Here is a 21,770-nt window from a genome sequence, read left to right on the forward strand (position 1 = left end):
AACCGTAAACAAGGCAATGAGAGCCTTCTTCGCATGCAAGCGACTTTACGGGAAGACATGGGGACTCTCCCCCAAAATGACTTACTGGTCATTCAACACAGTTGTGAAGCCGATAGTCACCTATGCATCCTTGGCATGGTGGACAAAAGCGACACAAAGAACTGCTAGCGCAAAACTAAGCAAACTACACCGAATGGTGTGCATTGGTATAACAGGGGCTATGCGGACCTGTCCTGCTGATGCACTTAGTGCTCTTGTAGGCATACCGCCCTTCCCAATTCTAATAGAGAGGGAGGCCAGTCTCTCGGCACTGAGAATCCTAAACAATTCCGAGTTAAAAACCGGAAACATGACAGGGTCATATGAAGGTCCTTATGAAATTCACAAATGACCCCATAATGCATATGAGGGACTCAGTAGCTCCGATACTAGTAATTTCTAGGAATTTCAAGGTATCTATTGCGGACCGAGCATCCTGGAGCACAGGAAACCCCTACACCAAACCCGGAGCTGAAGTTTGGTACACTGACGGATCAAAACTTGAAGATGGAAAAACTGGAGCTGGTATATTTGGGCCGAATTTTAAAAGATCGATACCAATGGGCAGCTACCCCACCATTTTCCAAGCAGAGATTCATGCGATCGATATCTGTGGCAGAGAATGCCTCAGAAGAGGCACATCCTCTAAAAACATCTGCATTATGTCGGACAGTCAGGCTGCCTTGCTAGCACTGAGGTCCCACATAATAACATCCAAACTAGTGTACGACTGCCTCAACACCCTAAACGGTCTTGGAAGCAAGAACACAGTATTACTGGGCTGGGTGCCGGGGCACGAGGGCCATGACGGCAATGAACAGGCGGACCGCCTAGCAAAACACGGAGCTACCACACTATTCCATGGCCCGGAACCCTTCTGCGGGCTCACCAAAGCCCACTTAAGGGAGGTCATAAACAAGTGGGTCGACAAAAAATTCGAAAGGCACTGGAATGAATGTCCGGGGCAAAGACAAGCTAAGCGGTTCATCTGTCCATCACAAGAAGCTTCAAAAAAGCTCATAAATTTAGGCAGGGAGGATCTTCGAACTCTCACTGGGTACTACACGGGACGATTTTTCAGAATAAATTTGCTTATACCAATGTGGACATAAATTGCGTTATGACCCCTGAATCTATAGCGGAATAAGTGTAATTTTTTGTTTATAAAGTCAATTTGCAATTATGCAAATATTTGTGAGTGCAATTAGCAATCTTTTAAGTTAAATTTCAGCTTTTAAAATAGAGTTCTCAAATAGGCGGCGTTGACTTACCTTTTTTTGTTTGTTTTCATATGTTAATGCTTTAATAAATGCAATTTCTATTTGAATGTATTGTCAGGAATGTATTCCAAGTACCATTAAGTATTTTAAAAACAAAAAATTTTGACTTTCGTCCAGCTAGATCTGCTATCCGAACCACTGTGCAGCACCTCCTCCTCTTTTACTTCTCCGGTCATGTCGCACTAGATTATAGTTTGGAATGTTGTAGTAAAAATCGCAAGTATCGGGACTGAACCAAGTTTCGGATACACAAAGGTCGTCAACTAAGGACCCCTAAAAACCCTTCTGACGTAGTCCAACTTATCACCACGGAGACTTCGTGCGTTAAAATGGACCTCATTGAACCCTAGAGCTTGCTTACATAAAATGTTTGCCAGCACTGAAGATCTTATTGTTAACTGGGTTTACCCTTACCAATTGTTAACAGATGGGAGGCAACTACAAGCACATACGAGCATTTAACATGCATATGAGTGCAATGTCAATACAAAACAAGATAGGAAAGAGTTGTCCACAAATTAATAGGAGTGCGATATTTATTTTTTGTTTGTTTATTGTTTATTGTTTATTTTTTTATTTTTATAAAAGCCTGAATGGTTATACACAAATCCCATATAAACTGATATTTCAAACTTTGCACCGGAATTATAAAAATTTCGCAAATGTTCACCCAAATTTCAAACTTTTTAATCACAATCTTTAGAAAAAAATGTGGTATGCAGTTTTGTAGCCCATTTAATTCTAGTGTAATTAAGTGGATGTTTCAAGTTGCTGAAAACCCATCTGGGACTTACCTGCCATCACTGATGATAATTATGACTTTGCAATTTAATAGTAAACTCTTCTGCCAAGCGTTATACAAGGTCGGCATTAATTTTATCGATGAAAGTTGTCTTAAACAGACGGCAGTGTTGATCCGGATTCACTCGGTTTAATTCGGATCAACTGCAGTTAATTCCCGAGTTTATCCGGATCAACGCTGCCGTCTCTTTATGCTTTTAGAGGGATTTTTATATCAGCATCTCATTTGAGTGAAAACTGCAGATAGAGGGTATTGAATATAAGCCCTCGATATTTTACCTACTCTATAAAATGATTTGTCCCTGCTCAGTTTATTCGATAATCAACTAGAAAAAAAGTTTTAACAAAGAAACAGTGAAAAAAGGCGTAACTGTTTGTGAATGACCGCCTTAACTTTTATTGTTTTATTCTATTTTTGCCTGAAAAATTGTATCAGCATAAGCGTGGCTTTCTATTATAATATTGCCCCTCAGAATTTTACAGAGTGTCACGTTTTTTTAATTCCGCCGTATTACTAACACTACCCTGCAGGAAATTGATTTAGTTGGAAAGTAATTTATGAACTACTTTATTTTCAATGATAACTAATTGAAATTCTCACTATTTTACCTGCAACGAACTCATTTATTTAACATGGCGATGTCTTAGTAAGCAGTCAATTGCCTTTTCCTGCATGTATTTTCAACTACTTTAAAATGAATTTGGCTTAAACAACTTCAAAGTCAGTATGTTTCGTTTGAATACTCTTTCGTTCTGCACTTCACAGATGCTTTTTCATAACTAAGAAAACTCGAAATTAAAAATTTAAAATTAAATGAGATTTGAACATGGACATTCTTGGCACGCTCAGCTACGGCCAGACATGTAAATGTGCTTTCAAATGTTCAGTTTGAATTGTGTGCAAGCAGCAAGTCGGCTGTCCGACTGCATTTAATTTCAACTACTTTAAAATGAATTTGGTTTAAACTTCAGAGTCAGTACTTCTCTTTTGAATACGCTTGCGTTCTGGACTTCCCAGATGCTTTTTTCATACTTCCAAGACACAAATTGTTTTATTTTTTGAGCATAAAGAGTATGAAAATTCGAATCATTTACTCATTGCATATGTTTTAAAGTAGTCTTTCAAGTAGTTGATTTCAAAAAAAAAAAATCACTTGTTTCCGTCAGGGTAGTTGTTTTGTTTGCCTAAGTGCACTGCAGTTAAGAAGCGCAAAAGTTATTGGTCGACTGACATCAGAAATAACTTAATAAATGTTTTTAAGTGGATTTATCATTGCAACATGGTAAGTAAGGCTCAATATTTCCGGAATGTCACCCAGTTTTTTATGCAAAAAACACTAACAAGAAGATAATTACCAATGTCTGTTTATTGCTTCAGGAGTTTCAATGATTTCCTTGTTTTCATATTTTGGTGAAATAAGACTCTTAGAAAAAAACCAGATAATGTCTGGTCTAATGTTCTAGAATGTCACTTTTAGGTGAAAAAGGATTTTTTATTTAAATATCTTATTTCTCCAAAAGTTCTGAAATTGCATTTATGGGAAGTTGAAACCTCACGTTAATGTCATGAAGAAGAGGGCAAAAACTTCAATATTAGCTTATCTGATAGATGAGTTTTTAACAGGGAACGAAACTAACAGTTACTTTTTGTTTTAAGCCACCTTGGCCAAATATTTATATAAAAGTCATTTTCTGATAATAAACAAACCGCTTATCCAAATTAAACAGGTCTGGTATCAAATGAAAGAGGACTAAAATAGCTTTAAACTGAAATGTGTAATCGGGGAAAGCCACTTATTGGAAAATATTTCAATAAAAAATATTATTTAATTACCATAGAACTAACCTTGGGTCAGGTATATGATTTTTTTTGTGTGTTAAATTAAAAGAAATATTTACAAATAGAGATGGTAACCTTCGTTCGTTATTTCTGTTTAAAAGCTATTTCCGTCCTCTTTCATTTAATACCAAATTTGTTTAATTTGGATAAGCGGTTTGTATATTATCAGGAAATGACTTTTATACTATACTAGCAATTACCCGGCGTGCTTCGCTGCGCCTTAAATGTATTTTTGTGTTGTAACTCTCCCCCTAAGCTCTTATGGCCTCATTTACAAAATATTTTTAAAGAACTTTATGAAGTTAGATTTAAAAAAAAATCGATCTATGAAGCATTGTTTATTTTTTTTTTTGATGTTAATATATTTTCGAAGGTAATTAGAAAATATGTAAAGAACCGACTTTCTCTTGGAAATTTAATTTATAATCTTATAACTGGAGTCTACTATCGCACCCATCCCTCAAACGTGTATTGATTCAATATTCAAATAACGTATATTTATATAATTTGAAAAAATCTCCCTACTATACAAATATGTACAGCAATATTAACTAATATTTTCAAATGTTGTGAGAGGGAGTAACAAAACAAAATTACTTTTAAGGCGCAGCGAAGCACGCCGGGTATTCGCTAGTTAGTTAATATTGCTGTACATATTTGTATAGTAGGGAGATTTTTTCAAATTATAAAAATATACGTTATTTGAATATTGACGTTTGAGGAAAGGGTGCGATAGTAGACTCCAGTTATAAGATTAGAAATTAAATTGTTGTCAATGTTTTTTAATAATTGTAAACATTCGCCAGCTGTTTCTGTTTATTTATTAGTAAAAGGCAGGACTGCCAATCTTGCGGCAAAACAATAATAAAAATCCAAAAAAAACACGTAAAGCCAAACAGAATTAATTGCAAAACGTGCAATGATACACACATTAAATTTCTTATGTGCACCCTCCACACAGACCCCAATCACTTCTGAAAATTTCATTTTATGTGCACCCTCCACACAGACCCCAATCACCCCTGAAAATTTCATTGAAATCGGGCAAGCCGTCTAGGAATGATAGAAATCTCTTATGTGCACCCTCAACACAGCCAATCACTCGTCATATGTCACTCCAATCACCCTGAAATATAATGGGAAGCGTCAGTGAAATCAAAGTAAAGCAAAATTAATTTTTTTGAAATAGTCACACAGAATCTTATTGCCCTCACACAGACCCCAATCACCCCTGAAAATTTCATTGAAATCGGGCAAGCCGTCTAGGAATGATAGAAATCCGAAAAAAACACGTAAAGCCAAACAGAATTAATTTTTTTTTTGTTTTTGCAAAACGTGCAAAGATACACACATGAAATTTCTTATGTGCACCCTCCACACAGACCCCAATCACCCCTGAAAATTTCTTTGATATCGGGCAAGCCGTCTAGGAGGAGTATGCGAACAGGAAGTTTTGCCACTTAATTTTATATATATAGATATATTTGGCCAAGGTGGCTTCAAAAAAAAAACTGTTATTTTCGGTCCCTGGTTTTTAAGTGATATGCTAATGTTTATAAAGCATGTGGCCGATTATTTTACTGGCTACGTTACATTCGTACAAAATTTTTCTTAAGTATGAATCAATTGTCCACTAAATAACACAAACCCAACTGGGCTTTTTAGGTGATATGATCAGGCACGGTCCAATCTAGTATCTGTAAACAAAGGTTTTAATAAATCCTTGGGTTTCAAAGTTATAGGCATTCGAATGTGCACTGGCTACGTTACATTCGTACAAAATTTTTCTTAAGTATGAATCAATTGTCCACTAAATAACACAAACCCAACTGGGCTTTTTAGGTGATATGATCAGGCACGGTCCAATCTAGTATCTGTAAACAAAGGTTTTAATAAATCCTTGGGTTTCAAAGTTATAGGCATTCGAATGTGCACTGGCTACGTTACACTATTTGGAAGTTTAATGATGGGTTGTGTCAGAAAGTTTGAAATTTCTGCGAAACGGGTGAACGAATATTGCTAGCTTTTCAGTATGTCATCTACAATGAATACAGGTGGTCATCTGCTTACCCAATTGTTGTAAATTTTAGGTTTTTAACAATTTTTGCTCATAAAATTTGGGCACTGGCAACGTTACACAAAGCACTGGCCGCGTACGGTTCGCTTGGGCAAGGTTTAACCAAAAGGCTTTGTTCATCCATTTTTTCTTCGCATTCTTATTCTGTCATCATAAACAACTTTTTGAGCTAAAATTGGGATCTTCTATTGCAGGATTAAAAAATAAAACTCGATTATCCTTAAAAATTCTAACTTGGTCAAAAATCATCCTACGCTAAAATTTTTGACCGGAAGATCTCCGTATTATCGTCGCAAATAATATTTATTTAACTTCACTACAAAAACCACTTAAAATATGCAAAAGCTCATCTAAAGTACCATGTTATGTGTTTTCTTTTTAATCCTTTCTGAATAATTATTTTTTTCTAATGCCATACAAGACAATTTCAAATCAGATACGGTGGTTTCCACAACTTTGTTAATCTTGCATAAAAAAAATGTTAATGCATTTATCGCTTTTATAGAAAAGTTGTAACAAAACAATTTTTAACAAAATAAATAGCATACATAAAACACAGGTTTTAGTTCTTTAATTTTTAATATCGATATTTCAACCTCAATCTGAGGTCATTTTCAGGAACTCTTAGTTGTACCCGGTCGACCGACAACCAAAAGTTCCTGAAGATGACCTCAGATTGAGGTCGAAATATCGATATTAAAAAATAAAGAACTAAAACCTGTGTTTTATGTATTCTCTGGGCCTCGAGCTTATAAAATAAAAATTACATCAGTTTACAATTTAAAGGCCGATAAACAAAAACAATCAAAATAAATAGACTTATAAACTCTTCCGGCGGCCGCTTTGATTTTATCAGTACAGTACTGATTTTTCAACTCTTGTACTGATTTTATTCATTTGTTCAATCAGTACGCCAATGTCCAGATTTTTCAAAATTTGTATTGATTTGTACTGAATTTTCCATTCAAACAAAATACTTAACATTTTCTTAGGGTTTTTACATATCGTTGGAACTTCCTTAAACTGTACTGCAAAAAATAGGAAGAAAATAGTTTAATTATAGTTTACATGTTTTAGATAATGTTTGATATGTCCAAGAAATTAATACAACAAAAAGATCAATCATTTTATGGGCATTTCGCCGGGTCGTTACGTGCCAGTTGCGATAATATGACGGAGCTTAAATTATTTAAAAAAAGGCTGAGATTTGTGTCAAGAGTTAGTTACCTCGAAAATAACTTTCATTTAATGACAATAAATTTTAATATTCGAATTGCTTTTGCCTATAACTTACAACTTCTTTTTCTCAATTTACTGACACTGTAAAAGAGTTTTGCATACAAGACATAGAGTTAGATATCCTTTTTAGCGAATTCTTAGTCTTTCACAGTTTTTTTGTGGTTGAAAAAATTATTTAAGCCATGAGGAAATATAGATGAAGTTCTTAAAAAGTGGTACTTTTTCACAGTTTGAAAAAATATTTATTTTTTTTTGTATACCACACTAGAGCGAAGCAACTGAGAGGATCTTTAGAATAAAGTTTGTTTCCTGGCGCAAAGAGAGAAACCGGCTTCTAATTAAAATTTTTGAAAGTAAACTTCAAATTAAAAGTAATTTTAAAATTAAATGTATAGAATTCTTTGACTATTTAAACACTGAAAATGGGAATGATCTCATTATTGCTATTCAAAAATGTCACAAATATAAAATCATTTATTGGCTCCTGTGTATAATGATGTGTACACTCTTGTTAAAATGAATAACATTTTTATTTTTTATGAACTATATTTTATTTATATACCAAATTATTGTTAAAAACAAGAACTCTGGCGTTTTAAATTATATTCTTTTACTTGCATTCATAATTTTGCTTTGAATAAAAACGTACTAAAAAGTACTGATTTTTTAGAATGAAAAAGTCTAACGAACTGATTTCGCGGATAAAAAATCTGGCAACCCTAGCCTGGGTTCAATCCCTGGTCAAAGCAACATGGCAAAAATATAGAAAAAAGGTGTTTTCTTAACAGCGGTCGCCCCTCGGCAGGCAATGGCAAACCTCCGAGTGTATTTCTGCCATGAAAAACAGATTCTCATAAAAATACAATCGCCGTTCGGAGTCCCCTTTGTGTGAAAACATCAGGGCCTATCTATTATTATTAATATTATTATTATTATTATTATTATTATTATTATTATTAACTTTTCATTGTCTGGTGTAGACTTGTACCAGATTCTATAAAATTGTAGTGTTATGAGCACAATCACGTTTAATGGTCAGATAACTTATCAGATTTATATGTTGCAAAAAATCTGATTGAAATATAGGCAAATATATAGTCAAAATCTTAAGAGATAAAGATTTCAAAGGATATTTTACAAATGTTAATATCGCTTTATTTCAATAGAATAATTATTAAAAGCAGTATAATGCTCAACTCGCAATTGTTCATGAAAAGACTTTCTTAAATATGTGTTATTATTTATTGCTAAAATGAAATGAGAATAGTATCAAGTCAATAAAAAAATTTTTAAATAAAAAGAAAAGCACTGACCACGTTACACTTATTTATTAGGTAATTGTGCAACGAAGTCAGCTATGATTTCTTTTTTTCCATATGGAATCAGTATGATATCGACAATACAAAGAGACCATGTTATATATCCTTTTGGAAAGGGTACTTAATTATCCAAAAACAACTTTTTTTACTTTTTCACTGGCTACTTTACACTTAACATTTGCGGTACATTTCATTACGACTTAATAGGAGTTCTAAAAAACTTTTTTGCTAACTTGGAACGTATCCTGTTAAACTAATTTATTTTCTATCGTTCAGAACCTAATCGGCCAAAATAAATCAAGGAAAGCTTATATTTTAGTACTTTTCCCTGTTGAAGTATCGAAAACTGTTTTTAGGTTCGTGAAAAATACTTCGACAAAAGGAGCAAAATATTAAACACACAATGGTTGGACATGATAAGAATTAGTGTCAGAAGCAGCTGACAGATATAGTGAATACCAATAATCACTAATATGTTCAATATTTGAAAGAAAGAAAAAATCGGGCTGGTTTACTTTCTTGTAGGCCATGTATTTAATGTTAAAAAGCAGTGCAATGCTGAATTTACAAATTGAAAACGTTGTCCGAATTACGAAATTTAACAAAAACGTTGTTTTATAACAGTTATTAGATGGAACATATTTCTTTATTTCGCCGATAAGAGTTATAAGACAAGGTTTATTTTTTACGTTGCATGATAACAGTTATTATCCAAGGTTTTTTTTACGTTGTCTGATAAACGTTGCAAGATAAGATCGTTGACGAAAACGGATATGGAGAAGAAGATAAAGATGATGAAAATAAAACAGGAGTGAAATAACTGTTATAAGACAACGTAAAAATAAACGTTGGATAATAACTGTTATCAAGCAGCGTAAAAAATAGACGTTGGGAAATAACACTAATTGGCGACGGAAAACATATAGACAATTCTCAATTAGTTCGAACTTTCGCATGACTCGCCCGTTTTTATTTGGACACATAATTTTCGCTGGTTTATAAACAAAAATCAGGTTACATAGTATATGTATAGATAATGTAAATGCAAAAAAGGGCCACCGTACATATTTTCTAGCCAAATATGCATATAATTCAGAAATAAAATTGAGAATTGAGATCACAAATAAAAGCGTGACTGTTATTTTTTTTTTATTTTTACGTTCCAAAAATTGGTGCGTTCATTGCTCATGTTTCAGTTTATAATTAAGTGGTAGTATTTGGAGAGGAGAATCGAATGCACCCCGTGCGTGAAGTATGTTCTTGCAATAGAAAGGAAGTTATGAACAGTCAAAATGGCGTGACTCCTTTTTTTTAATTCTGACACTCACAGTTTTTATAGTATATTACTGTAGATATTGCGACCTAAAACTGTTATCGGACAACTTTTATAGTTTTCTGGGTCATAAAAGGAATCAATCTAGACGTGGAAAGCTTATGTGCTCTCATTAGAAGATAGTTAAAAAAAAACAACTTCTTTATAAAAAAGGTGGAGGTGTCTTAATAGCTGTCCAGACTGACCTTTCTTCTGTAGAAATTGAGTTCGCTGACACCGATGAAGTTGAATTCCTCTGCGTTCGAATAAGATATCATTCTATTAGCGTTTATCATGTTGCTGCTTATATACCACCTAACTCGAGCCTTTCTGTTTATTTAAAACACTCCTCCTTACTGCTCTCTCTGCATGCCATGGTGAAGCCCTCCGATATTGTTATTGTCCTGGGTGACTTCAATCTTGCGGGTGTTTCTTGGGATCTAATAGATGGTATTCTAGTACCAAATTCCTCTGGTGATCTCTTCAATCAATTTTTGAACGATCTTTCAGACCTTAGTCTTTACCAGATCAACTCTATTAGTAATAACTTAGGTAAATGTCTGGATTTAGGTTTTGTGGACGACGTCTCCAACGTCACAATAGCCCCTAGCTATGCTTTGATTACCCCTGTTGATTCTCACCATCCACCACTAGAATTGTCCTTGATAAATTCACGCAACTCATGTTGCTTTACCAATAAAAAATCAAGAGCGGAGCGTTACTCATTTAAAACAGCAGATTATAGTAAACTTAGGTTAGAGATATCGAAGATAATTTGGTCCAGTATGATGGGAATGCTGAAGATAGTGCCTTACATTTTAGCAATTCCTTACGCCATATTTTCAGTAAAATCATTCCTCTTGTTAAGGAAGCTAATGTAACGTCTAACGCTTAGTGGTTTACTGGCGAATTAAAACGCTTGAAAAATCAAAAATCCAAGGCATTTAAGCTTTTTAAAAAATCTGTCCTGTCTTCTCACTACTCCGCGTACTCCATTCTTAGGTATAAATACAATGTATTGAACAAAAAGTGTTACAATAATTATATTAACAGGGTTCGAATCAATATAGTTTCTAATCCCAAATCGTTTTACGCCTTTGTGAACACAAAGCGTAAGACTAACGGTTATCCCTCAACATTGAAGTTAAATGACTTTCTTCGAGTCAAACTACTCTGCCCGTTCTACATCTTCCCAACTAAATTCGAATCTATCTAGCTACCCATTCTTTCTGCCATCATTTGATTGTATCCGAATTCCATCGATATCTGCTGCGGACGTCCTCATTCATTTGAATTGTTTGAAAATTTCATATACAGCTGGCCCAGACGGTATACCCACAAGTGTTCTTAAAAGTTGTGCAGAGTATTTGTATAAGCCTCTGGCAAATATTTTTAATGCTTCCCTAAAACAGGGTGTCTTCCCATCTTCCTGGAAGGATTCGTTTATCTTGCCACTTTATAAAAATGGAAGTAGGACTAACATCGTAAACTATAGAGGAATTGCGAAGCTTTGTGCTATTGCTAAAGTTTTTGAGGCAATCGTTACGGAAGAACTATCTCACTCTATTACTTCTGCTATTGATCTATCGCAACACGGTTTTTGCAAAGGTAAATCAACTGTATCCAATCTTCTTGAATTCACTACTTATGTGTCTAATGGGTTTAAAAACAATCTTCGAACGGACGTGATTTACACTGATTTCAGCAAGGCATTTGACAAGGTATCTCATTCAACCCTTATATATAAACTTGATCGAATTGGCTTCCCTCCTATTCTTCTCAGCTGGCTTTCTTCTTACTTAGTGGATAGGAAACAAAGAGTAATTTTTAAAAATTGTACCTCCCGGCCAATACATGTCACATCCGGCGTACCTCAGGGCAGCCATATTGGTCCCGTCTTGTTTATTTTATTTATAAATGACCTTCCTAAGGTGTTGAATTACTCGAAATGCTTAATGTACGCTGATGATGTTAAGCTCTTTAAGTACATTAGTACTGCAGAAGATAGGGAGCATTTGCAAGCTGACCTAACCTGCATTTTCGAATGGTGTGAAGCAAATTCCATGTCACTAAATTTGAAAAAGTGTAAATTCATGACCTTCTCTAGAAAATCGTTCTATCCAAATTCGTATATGATATCTGACCACAATGTTGAGCAAGTGACCAATTTCATTGACCTAGGTGTAACTATGGATCCGAAACTAGAATTCAAGTCTCACATAAACTCCTGCGTGATTAGGGCTAGAGGATTGTTGGCTTTTCTTAAGCGCTGGGCCAAGGAGTTCAACGATCCTTATGTCACTAAAGTTCTCTTTACCTCTCTAGTTAGACCGATTTTGGAGTATGCATCTATAGTATGGAATCCTAGCTATCAAATTCATAGTGACAGGCTCGAATCAGTGCAGAAACAGTTCCTGTTATTTGCCCTCAAAAATTTATGTTGGGACTCGTCTAAAAATCTCCCACCCTACAAGGATCGCCTGAAGCTTATAGATTTGCCGACGCTTCAGAGTCGTAGAGAGATGCTTGGTGTTCTTTTTTTAATTAAATTAATGAACGGGATGGTCAGTAGTCCCTTTTTACTGAGTGAGATAAATTTTTGTATTCCTACAAGACCCACGAGACATTTTAAACCTATTGTGTTGAGTATTTGTAAATCAAACTTTGAAATGCATGATGCTTTTCGGTGTTTATGCCAAGATTTTAACAAGCATTATGATTGCTTCGACACATCTGAATCGCTTTTTGTAATAAAGAAAACTTTGCTCAACAAGTTAACTAAATAAACTAATATCTGTTACCGTGAACGAAAAAATTACACAATATCTATGACTGCTTAGTACAATTGTAACGGCTTCGTATATTTCTGCGACCGCGTAGGACAATACGAGCAGGGATCGGAAACTCGGCCTTTCCGACCTCGCCCAATAGTTCGTTTATAGCGCGGAGCGGAAACTAGGACTTTCCGCCTGCCTCAGTTACAAAGTAATGACTACGGGAACATGGATCGGAAGCTCGGCCTTTCCGACCATGATCAACGGCCTGTAAACAGCGCGGAGCGGAAACTAGGTCTCTCCGCCCGCCGCACACAAAAGTAGACTGGAGACAAGGCCTCGCCAGCTACTCAAATTGCTATTGTATATCATTATTATCTTTACAAGTTAATATTTATAATTATTTCACTCTGTAATGTATCATACATACTTAAATATCTAAATCTTTTTATCTCAATAATGTAATGAAAACATTTTTCTGTAGACTAAATAAATAATAATAATAATGTTACGATGCGTGCACAAAAGTGAAAATGCATATTTTTTATCAGCACATTGCACAGTGTTTCGACTATATGGAGGCAGGTGGAAATAATAGTATACCTGCACCGATTTCACTGAAACTTGACATGTACTCTAGTTTTACTTAGAAATAGAGAATTGTGAAATTTTGTAAAGATGGAATAATTGGTCGAAAACATTAAATTTCATCCGATTTCGTTGAAATTTAGTTTGTAGCCTTTATTTTATTAGAAAAACCTAAATATAAAATATGGGGAAGATTGGAGCACTATAACGTCCAAAACTCACAAAAAAATGTGGGCCAGTCATTAAATGTGGTGGAATTTTGGTTAAATTTTTTTCCTGCTTTCCACTCTCAGAAAACAAAGGTAATACTATAAAAAAAAGGTGTAAATACTCGCTTTTTCAAAATGTTTGGTGGGATTTTTTCATCGTTCGAAAAATTCTTTTCACGCAATTATGCAAAAAGAAGCTGAAAATCAAAAATTAATAAACTCAAAAATAACTTATATTTGCAAAGTCGTGCGCAAAGATCAAATTATATATTCGAAAACTACATAAAATTATCTAAAACATTCGTCTAATTTCAAGACCTGACGGACCGGTACTCACACTTTTTTTTACTAATAATATTTAGCATCCGCATTTCAAAGTAAATTTTTTGGTAAGAAAATAGGAAAGTACCAAATAAATGATAAATACCTTCACCTGAATATTCCCGGACATTTAAATAATTGATTACAGTTGAAAAAGAAACACTTTCTTTAATCGGTTAATCGCCACAGGCAACTAAACTGATTAGTCGGTATCGCGCAACTTCCCGTATTTTTTTGGAAATGTATCGTTCGTGAAGAAGAGGGTGAGTAAATAACATTAAATTTGGTATTTATGACTTTTACTTTTCCCTCTCTAAGTCCAACCGGTTTTATCAACTGTCATCATGACTTTTTTGTACCTGGCTCCATATAGTCGAAACACTGTGCATCGTCTGCAATTGGAAAATTTAGCCAAATACGTGTGTGCTCCATTGTACAATATAAATACTATTGAACTATGATCCTCGTGCACATATTTTTTATGTGTTCTTTAAAAAGTTACAGAGCGAAAAAGAAGTAAGATAAATTCGAAAAAAAAACAATACATATAATACCCAAAGGAATTTTTTCCTCAAATCCGCTCTGTTCGTTCGATTTTCGAACCGTTCGGTGTCAAATGAAAGAGCTTGGGCTGTAGATGCTAGGACTTACCCTCAACAAAAAAAAAATGCCAAAAATCAACGGTAAGTCGAAGATACTTAAAATTTGCACATTGCTTTCCTAAAATTTGATAGGCTAAAAATATGAATACCAAAATTTGGTGCAAAGACGCTGATAAAGAAATTTGAATTTATATCGTGTTTGTTAGTAATCAGCTATACTTTGATAAAAAAAAATAATAAACGTTAAATAAACTAAAGAAAAATAGCCAATACTTACCAAAATGTCGCGTCCCAGTTTTTAATTGGTTCACTGTATGTGTATCTCGGTAACCGATTTATCAAACTCAGTGCAATTATTGACCTTCGAATTTTCGAAATCGGACTAAAATTACGCCCACTTTCCCTGAAAAAAAAAAAAAAAAGTAAAAAAACGTTAAAAACTATAATGAATTGCTTTAAAACGTTGCACCACGTTCGATTTTGTATTTTAGCAGCTGCAGGAACGTATACTAAAAATTTCACACATGTGCTCGCGATTTCAAAAAAAAAAAAAAAAAACAAAAAATTCTAAGAATAGTTATCAGAAAACGTAAAAAGTCAACGTTGGGTTATAACCCTTATCGGCGAAATAAAAAAATATTTCTCGTCTAATAACTGTTATGGAGCAACGTTTTTCCGATAAAACTGATAACTGTTATGTCCCTGATTTATTCCTTCAGCTTACTTAAAAAAAAGTGACATTCTGGAACATATTTTACAAAAAAGCAAAAATAATAAATTTTCAAGAGCCTGAAAGCAGTTTCGTATTCTGCACGAATTTTCACGGCAGTAAACGATTTCAGAGGATAAAATTATCAATCTTAAAAAAAATATAGATAATACCTGCCATGTACACTTTGTTTGGAAATTACCCTCATACAATATTATTTATGGCCCTATTATGTAGGTCGACTGGTGTCTAGTTGGTGGTCTAGTAGCCATGGCTACAACTATCGTACTTTGTGTTATGTATAGCGATTAATCTTGGCATACAGGAAAGCATAAAACAAAAACAAACTATAGCAAACGTATCGATATCGTTTAGTTTCGCTCATAGAAGGTAACGAAACACAACCGATTAAAATCACTCGGAAACATTTTGCGAGCGGTAACTTTACTCTGCTAGCGTTCGCGATAGCTAACGCAAACAAAACAATTGAATGCAGAGAAATAGGGAAACAAACGAAACATGAAGTTAGTGCCCACAACACAAAACGAAACGATTCGTTTAGTGATCCCCTAGTATAGTTTGTATATACATACTGTGCATATCAGAGCCCTGTAGGATCTCGGAATAGACTTAGAGCACACCACAAACTAGACTGCAAGTGATTGTAACTAGTCCAATGTTTGGTCCAACAACATGTAAAATTCTATTTACATTTAACATTGAATGTCCTAGGCTCGGACAAATTGTCCGCTTCTGCATTACATTGAAACCAATTTTGGGGGGAAAAAACAAAAATAAAACTTGCGCCAGCTGCGATTCGAACCGGGGTTCTCAGATTTTCTAAGCGGATACTCTCTCCGCATGCCAACGTCGCGCATGAAAATTTGTTGACTAAGTGCCTACATATCAGCAAGTCGTTAATTGTACCCGTTGTCCGCTATTGCATGACATTGTAACCACGCTGAAGGAAAGATTGGTCCAATTGCTCGAAAAATATAGTCGTACAGTGTGTTTCACAAAACAAATTTCCCAAACATAGTAGACTGCGTATGATAACTCAACCAACAAAGCATTAAACTGTAAAGTACATTCAAATTCTAATAACGCAGTGCAGGGAGTACTTCATTTTTGTGTTGTAATTCGAAGTGGTTGCTTGTTAAAGAAATGAGTGCTATATATAAGAAGCGTTTTGAAGCTGTGTTCCTGGTAAGTCATCCCAAAGGCCCGAAAATGTCCACAACTGAGGCCGCAAAGTACATAAAAAAGTCAAACCACTTTGTTAGAACGTGGAACCATCAATTCAAAGCTGAAGGCAATGTTGATGATAAGCCTGGTAGAGGTTTAACTAAAACTACCCTTAAAATCGACGATCGGGCCATTACACATTAATTTAAAATAAAAAATCCAACCCTTAGCCTAAGGCAAGCGAAACAAAAACTTTCGTCAAAAGGTATAAACGTCTCCATTTCTACAATCAGACGGAGATTGCAAGAATCTGACATCAGAAATCGGAGCACACTTCAAAAACCCCTTTTGACTGAAATGCATATTCAAAAACGATTGGTATGGGCGAAGGCAAATTTGGACCGTAATTTGAGCAAAGTAATATTTACAGCTTGGGTTGGTACAGGCACTAAATTTGTTCAGCGATCTGGTAAACACCCGGCTAAGGTCCATGTTTACGGATGCTTTCCTGAAAAAGGATTCGGTAGTTTGGCTGTCTTTTCACAAAACATTGACGCAAAATATATGATCAAACTGTATGAAAAATGTTTGCTTAAGTCGGCGGCAAAACTTTATGGACCGAATACAAATGATTGCATCCTTCAGGAAGACAATGATCCAAAACACTTGAGTCGACTATGCCCATCTTGGAAAGCAGAAAAAGGCATACAACAACTTGATTGGCCTTCGCAGAGTCCGGATGCGAATCCAATTGAAAATGTGTGGGCTCTAATGAAATTGAAGATTCCGGGAAAGAGAATGTCTACAACAAAAAAGCTTGCTAGGACGTTAAAAAATATTTGGAGGGATCTGTCTCCAGATTATGCTAGAAAACTAAGCGAAAGTTGCTCAAGACGATGTCAAGCTATTATAGACAGCAATGGAGAGTGGACGGCATATTAACTACAGCGCGCACTAGGTATTGAGATATGTAAGCAAAATCAAGCGGGAAAACTTTCACACACTTTTTCTTTAAAATTTTACAGGCCAATCTGTTTTGTGAAATACACTGTAGGTATAGTAGTTTTGTAACTAGACCAAAGATAGTCCAAAAATTTAAAGCAATGTAATGTAAAACAGGTGAATTGTACTAAAAGTGGCCCGAATTAATGCATAAGGTACGAGTTTTGTTCTAAAATTGGTAACAATGTCATCAGAGCTGGGTAAATGCAATTACATTACAATTACAATTACATTCCTCAGTAATTGTAATTAGGATTCAATTCCTTTAGTTCACAGCAAAGGAATCGATTACTTTTTCAATTTCTTGGAAATAATTTCAAATGGAATTGTTTTTTTCTTTAATTCCATTACAAGGAATTTCATATTGTAATTGGAATAAATTACGTGCTAGTAATGTAATTTCTTTTATTTCAATTCCTTTGAAAGGAATTGAAAATGTAATTGATTTTTTTTTCCAATTCCATTCCTCAAAGTAATTTAAAAAGTAATCGAAAAATTTATAAAACAAAAAATTTTTTACTGTTGAATTGCAATAGCTTTGTTAAATTTCTTGGTTGCTAACTGCCTTGAATAAACAACTTATACCTAAGTAGTATTACTAATTGGACTTTAAGAAAACTGAATAGCTTAAACTGTAGCTGTTCAGTTTATAGGGTAACGGTTAAATTTTCCAGATCCTACCGCGAACGCGCTTCGCGGCAGATGAGACCCATAAATGTTGCTGCCTTGGGCACTGCTGTTCTCTTGGACTAATCCTTGCGTATCTATAAAAATGCACTGAGTTAATTGTGTGTGTTATGGTACCCTTAATTCTACCGCAAATGGCGTGCCTTCTGGGGCCTTTGAAGTACTCTTAATGGTATCCTGCGTTACAAATGAGGATAGAGTCCGCTTGAATTACGAGCCCTGTGGGACTGGAGATCCTACCTCCTAAGAATTTTATAAACAAATTTCATTGCTATGGCTAAATTTTGATGATAACACTGTAACGATGCTAAAATTACACAAAAAACGCCGAGAGACGTAAAATTAATTTTAAGTAGTATGTTACGGATCTGTATACCGTTTTTTTTTAGATAAGGTCATTTAGTCCAGTTATTTTCATTTTAAGTTTTCATTGCGAATGAAAAAAATCCAAACTTTAACATGGCCATACGCTCATGTACGATATGGCGTATGGGTAACATTATTTCCTGCTAGTATTTCATACAAAAAATTATTGCACTTTCACTTAACCCTTGCAAACTTGTTTATTTATCCATCGATTTTCATTGGTAGTAGTGTTTTAAGCCGCAAAACAATCAGATATTGGCTAGTCTATACTAAACTCCTGCGCAATTCCATTTAAACGGCCCAACAAGACATCCGATCGCCGCGCAAATACTTTCCCTCCCCTACTTTCATCGTTCGGGTCAATTGTGAGTAAGCATAAACCAGTTTCAGCAAGCGTACGTAAACTACCGATCAATAGCAACACGCGTAGAGTATTTACTTTGCCTTCCGCAACAACTTCGAGTAAAAGGTATTTGACAGTAGAGTACTCTACAGGTAGTACTTGAGTATTTTCGAAGAAAACATACATTTGTGGTATCTGAATAAAACTAAGGACAGGAATGTAGTGGAGCGATGAAGAGAGCGACGAGCAAAACGTACTTTCAACTAAAAAGCTGATATGCATACCTACATACATATATATATATGTACAAATTACATATGTACATAGATTAAAAATGGTAAGTGTCGGCATATATTTTTTTCTCGTTGCTTTCTCTGTCGCTTCACTGCAGAAAAACCAAGTTGTGGGGAATTTCCGGCTTGCGGAAGGTTGCGAAGCGTTCACATGGATAACAAGTACATTAGTATGTACTGTACATACATATGTACACACATATATCCAAGAGAGATATTAAAAAAAAAGTCATGGGAGTTGTAATTCTATGAAATCCATCATATCAATCAAAAACTGAATTTTGAATTTTTTATTAGTTACAACTTTTTGCTTTTCAGGGACGATATGTAGTTGTGCAGCCCTGAGGGTCAATTCTCGTTCTGCGCTATTGCGAAGTGATAAAAATAACACTTTTACTCCACATTTCGGTGCTAATTTTATACTTTTCACTTCACTTCACGATAACGCAGAACGGGAATCGACCCTCTGGTATATGTATATGTAATTGAGATGAACGTGGTTTTTTCTACGTGAGTGCAATATTTAGCAAGATAGTAAGTGAGAACTTGCTCTGACCTAAAATTCAAGACACAACTTCTTAACTATTGAACCCATGTCTATAATATAAAATTTAATTACATAAGTATACCAGTTATTAAGAAATTCGTATTGATGTGTATTACTTTATTTATAAGAAACATATGAAAAAAGACACATTTGTAGAACTTAAACAAAATTTCAATTTTTAAAAGTTAAGATCACAAGTAAAGTTAAAACGAAATCACTTAAATTAATTAAGATATTATATATCTATATTTGAATGCAAGAACATGATTTGGTTTATTGCGCTTTCATTGCCGCTAAGCCTGCACCGTTTTTCTGTTATTATATTTCGGGCCACAGAAAAAATCCTTTCAGAAGGAGCAGAAGATGCTGGTGTTGCCAAAACTCGGCAACTTAGTTTGTATAATACAGGAAAATCATTTCTGTGAACGTCCCACCATTTCAAAATATCAAAATCATCATAAAATTCGACGTGAGTGTTTTCGTAGCGATGTATTTCTCTGTCGATTTGGTTCTCGAAGTTGAGAGTTTGGCGAGGTTGGACAAAATCCGTAAATAATATATTATTTTCTGAAGAGAGTTCTCTTCGTTATTTAAGGTATCCAAAGGAAGTTCTACCATGAGTCGTTTACATTCATGTATGGTAGAAGTTTTTTCAAGATCAGAAAATAAAAGAAGTTTGTTTGCAAGAACGAATAAAAAAGGGCTAGTCTATGAATATTTTTAAGATTTTCAATCACTGTGCACTGTATGCACGCATATAATTTCGACTTGAACTCTTTAACCAACTCCGAATCGGTATCTGCCGCAGTACAAACTTTCTTTAATCTGTGAACCAATACATAAACGAGATATATGGTCGGGTAATTCTCGCCTTCTAATTTCTTAGATGATTGTTCGAACGGTTCCAAAACCGCAATAATGTCGTTAAGATTATGAAGTTGAATATTATGGAGTTTGTGAATATTATTTTCTTGTTGCAATATGTTATTTATTTCGGACCAACTTTTCTGAATTGAGACCATCAAATAATAAATTGTATTGAATCGCGTGGGAGAAAAGCTTTTTAAAGTGTTTTTCAGACTTGAGTTGTGGCCGGATTTTTTAAAATACTTCACAAGTTTTGTACATGAATTTGCCAGTTTCTCCATAGCTTCAGATTCCTCAATCGATTTTTTAATGACATTATGAAGCAAGTGATTCACACAAAATAGGTGGTTGTATGAACGGAAAGCTGCAACCATATTCGTGCCCCTGTCTGTCACAATAATTGTTTTATCGCCTATACTGAGGTTGAACTCTTCAAGTATTTTGGAAACCTTTAAGTAAATGTTTGCACCTAAAAATAAAATATGAACTAAATTAAAAAAGTAAGTAAATAGGAGTTGTCAGATCAAATTGGGTTATGTGTAAAGACTATAAAACAGTGAAAATATAATTTTAACTAGACAGCCATACTTACATACAAACTACGTGTGTATGTAACTTATTAAAACACTCGGTCTGGTTTTAATGTTATTTTATTTCTCTTGTTTGCACAAGAGCAGCCGTTTGTATCGGTCGAATTATTACAACTGAATTTGCTAACTAGAATATTGCGGGGACTACGCCTAAATACCTGACGCTTTCTTATCACCTACCAGTTGCTGCACATGTTTTGCCGTGTGACTTGCAAAATGCAATTCGGCAATCTTACCTCTTGCTGTTGGCTTTTCCGCTGCAGCGATGTTGTTGTTGTCACGCGCTACCTGGTCGACGCATCGTCATGAATATCGGTGGGAGAGTTGTTGCTACGCTATTTTCACACTCAAACCTGCCGACGCACCGTCAGCAATATCGGTGGAAGTGGAATGTTGACCGGATACGTGTTTACCGGTGTTAACTACCCCCCTCTTGAAATGAAGGCGTCCTCGGCTTCTTTGATGACTTTATTCAATATCACCATGCTAGTTCGCCTTCGTTTCATTAAGATTGCTCCAATTACAGAGATGACAAATAGGAGTAAGAGAAGTGCGCCCCCTGATTGTAATGAACGGGCGTTAACGAGATCATGCAGCCTCGCTATATGCTTAAGGTTCTTCATATTTACTTTCTGTAAGTATGGTAGCGATAGTAAATCAATGTGTTCGGTGAAATTTACATATTGCGCACGTGCAGCTTCGGGATGCGATCGAATAATTTTAGCCCAGTTGACGTAAGTCGTAGTGTTTACCGTAATCTCTCCATCAAATGTTACAAGG

At 35.0% G+C, this 21,770-nt stretch overlaps 1 protein-coding gene and 1 long non-coding RNA gene across 4 annotated transcripts in view; one reads left to right on the forward strand and one right to left on the reverse strand.

The window, feature by feature from the left end:
• LOC108358331 (uncharacterized) overlaps positions 1-9,102 on the reverse strand; it is a 12,514-nt gene extending 3,412 nt beyond the window's left edge. Inside the window, exons 1-3 of the long non-coding RNA XR_001846753.1 lie at positions 8,829-9,102; positions 7,995-8,000; positions 2,885-2,889 (exon numbers count right to left, since the gene is read on the reverse strand). This is a non-coding gene — a long non-coding RNA (uncharacterized LOC108358331). The remainder of the gene's footprint in view (positions 1-2,884; positions 2,890-7,994; positions 8,001-8,828) is intronic.
• LOC108358330 (serine-rich adhesin for platelets-like) overlaps positions 1-21,770 on the forward strand; it is a 244,319-nt gene that overhangs the window by 28,780 nt on the left and 193,769 nt on the right. The window lies entirely within an intron of this gene.

Source organism: Rhagoletis zephyria, unplaced genomic scaffold (assembly GCF_001687245.7).
Source record: "Rhagoletis zephyria isolate East Lansing unplaced genomic scaffold, Rhagoletis_zephyria_1.1 Rzeph_scaffold_00237, whole genome shotgun sequence".
Taxonomy (NCBI): Eukaryota; Metazoa; Arthropoda; class Insecta; order Diptera; family Tephritidae; genus Rhagoletis; species Rhagoletis zephyria.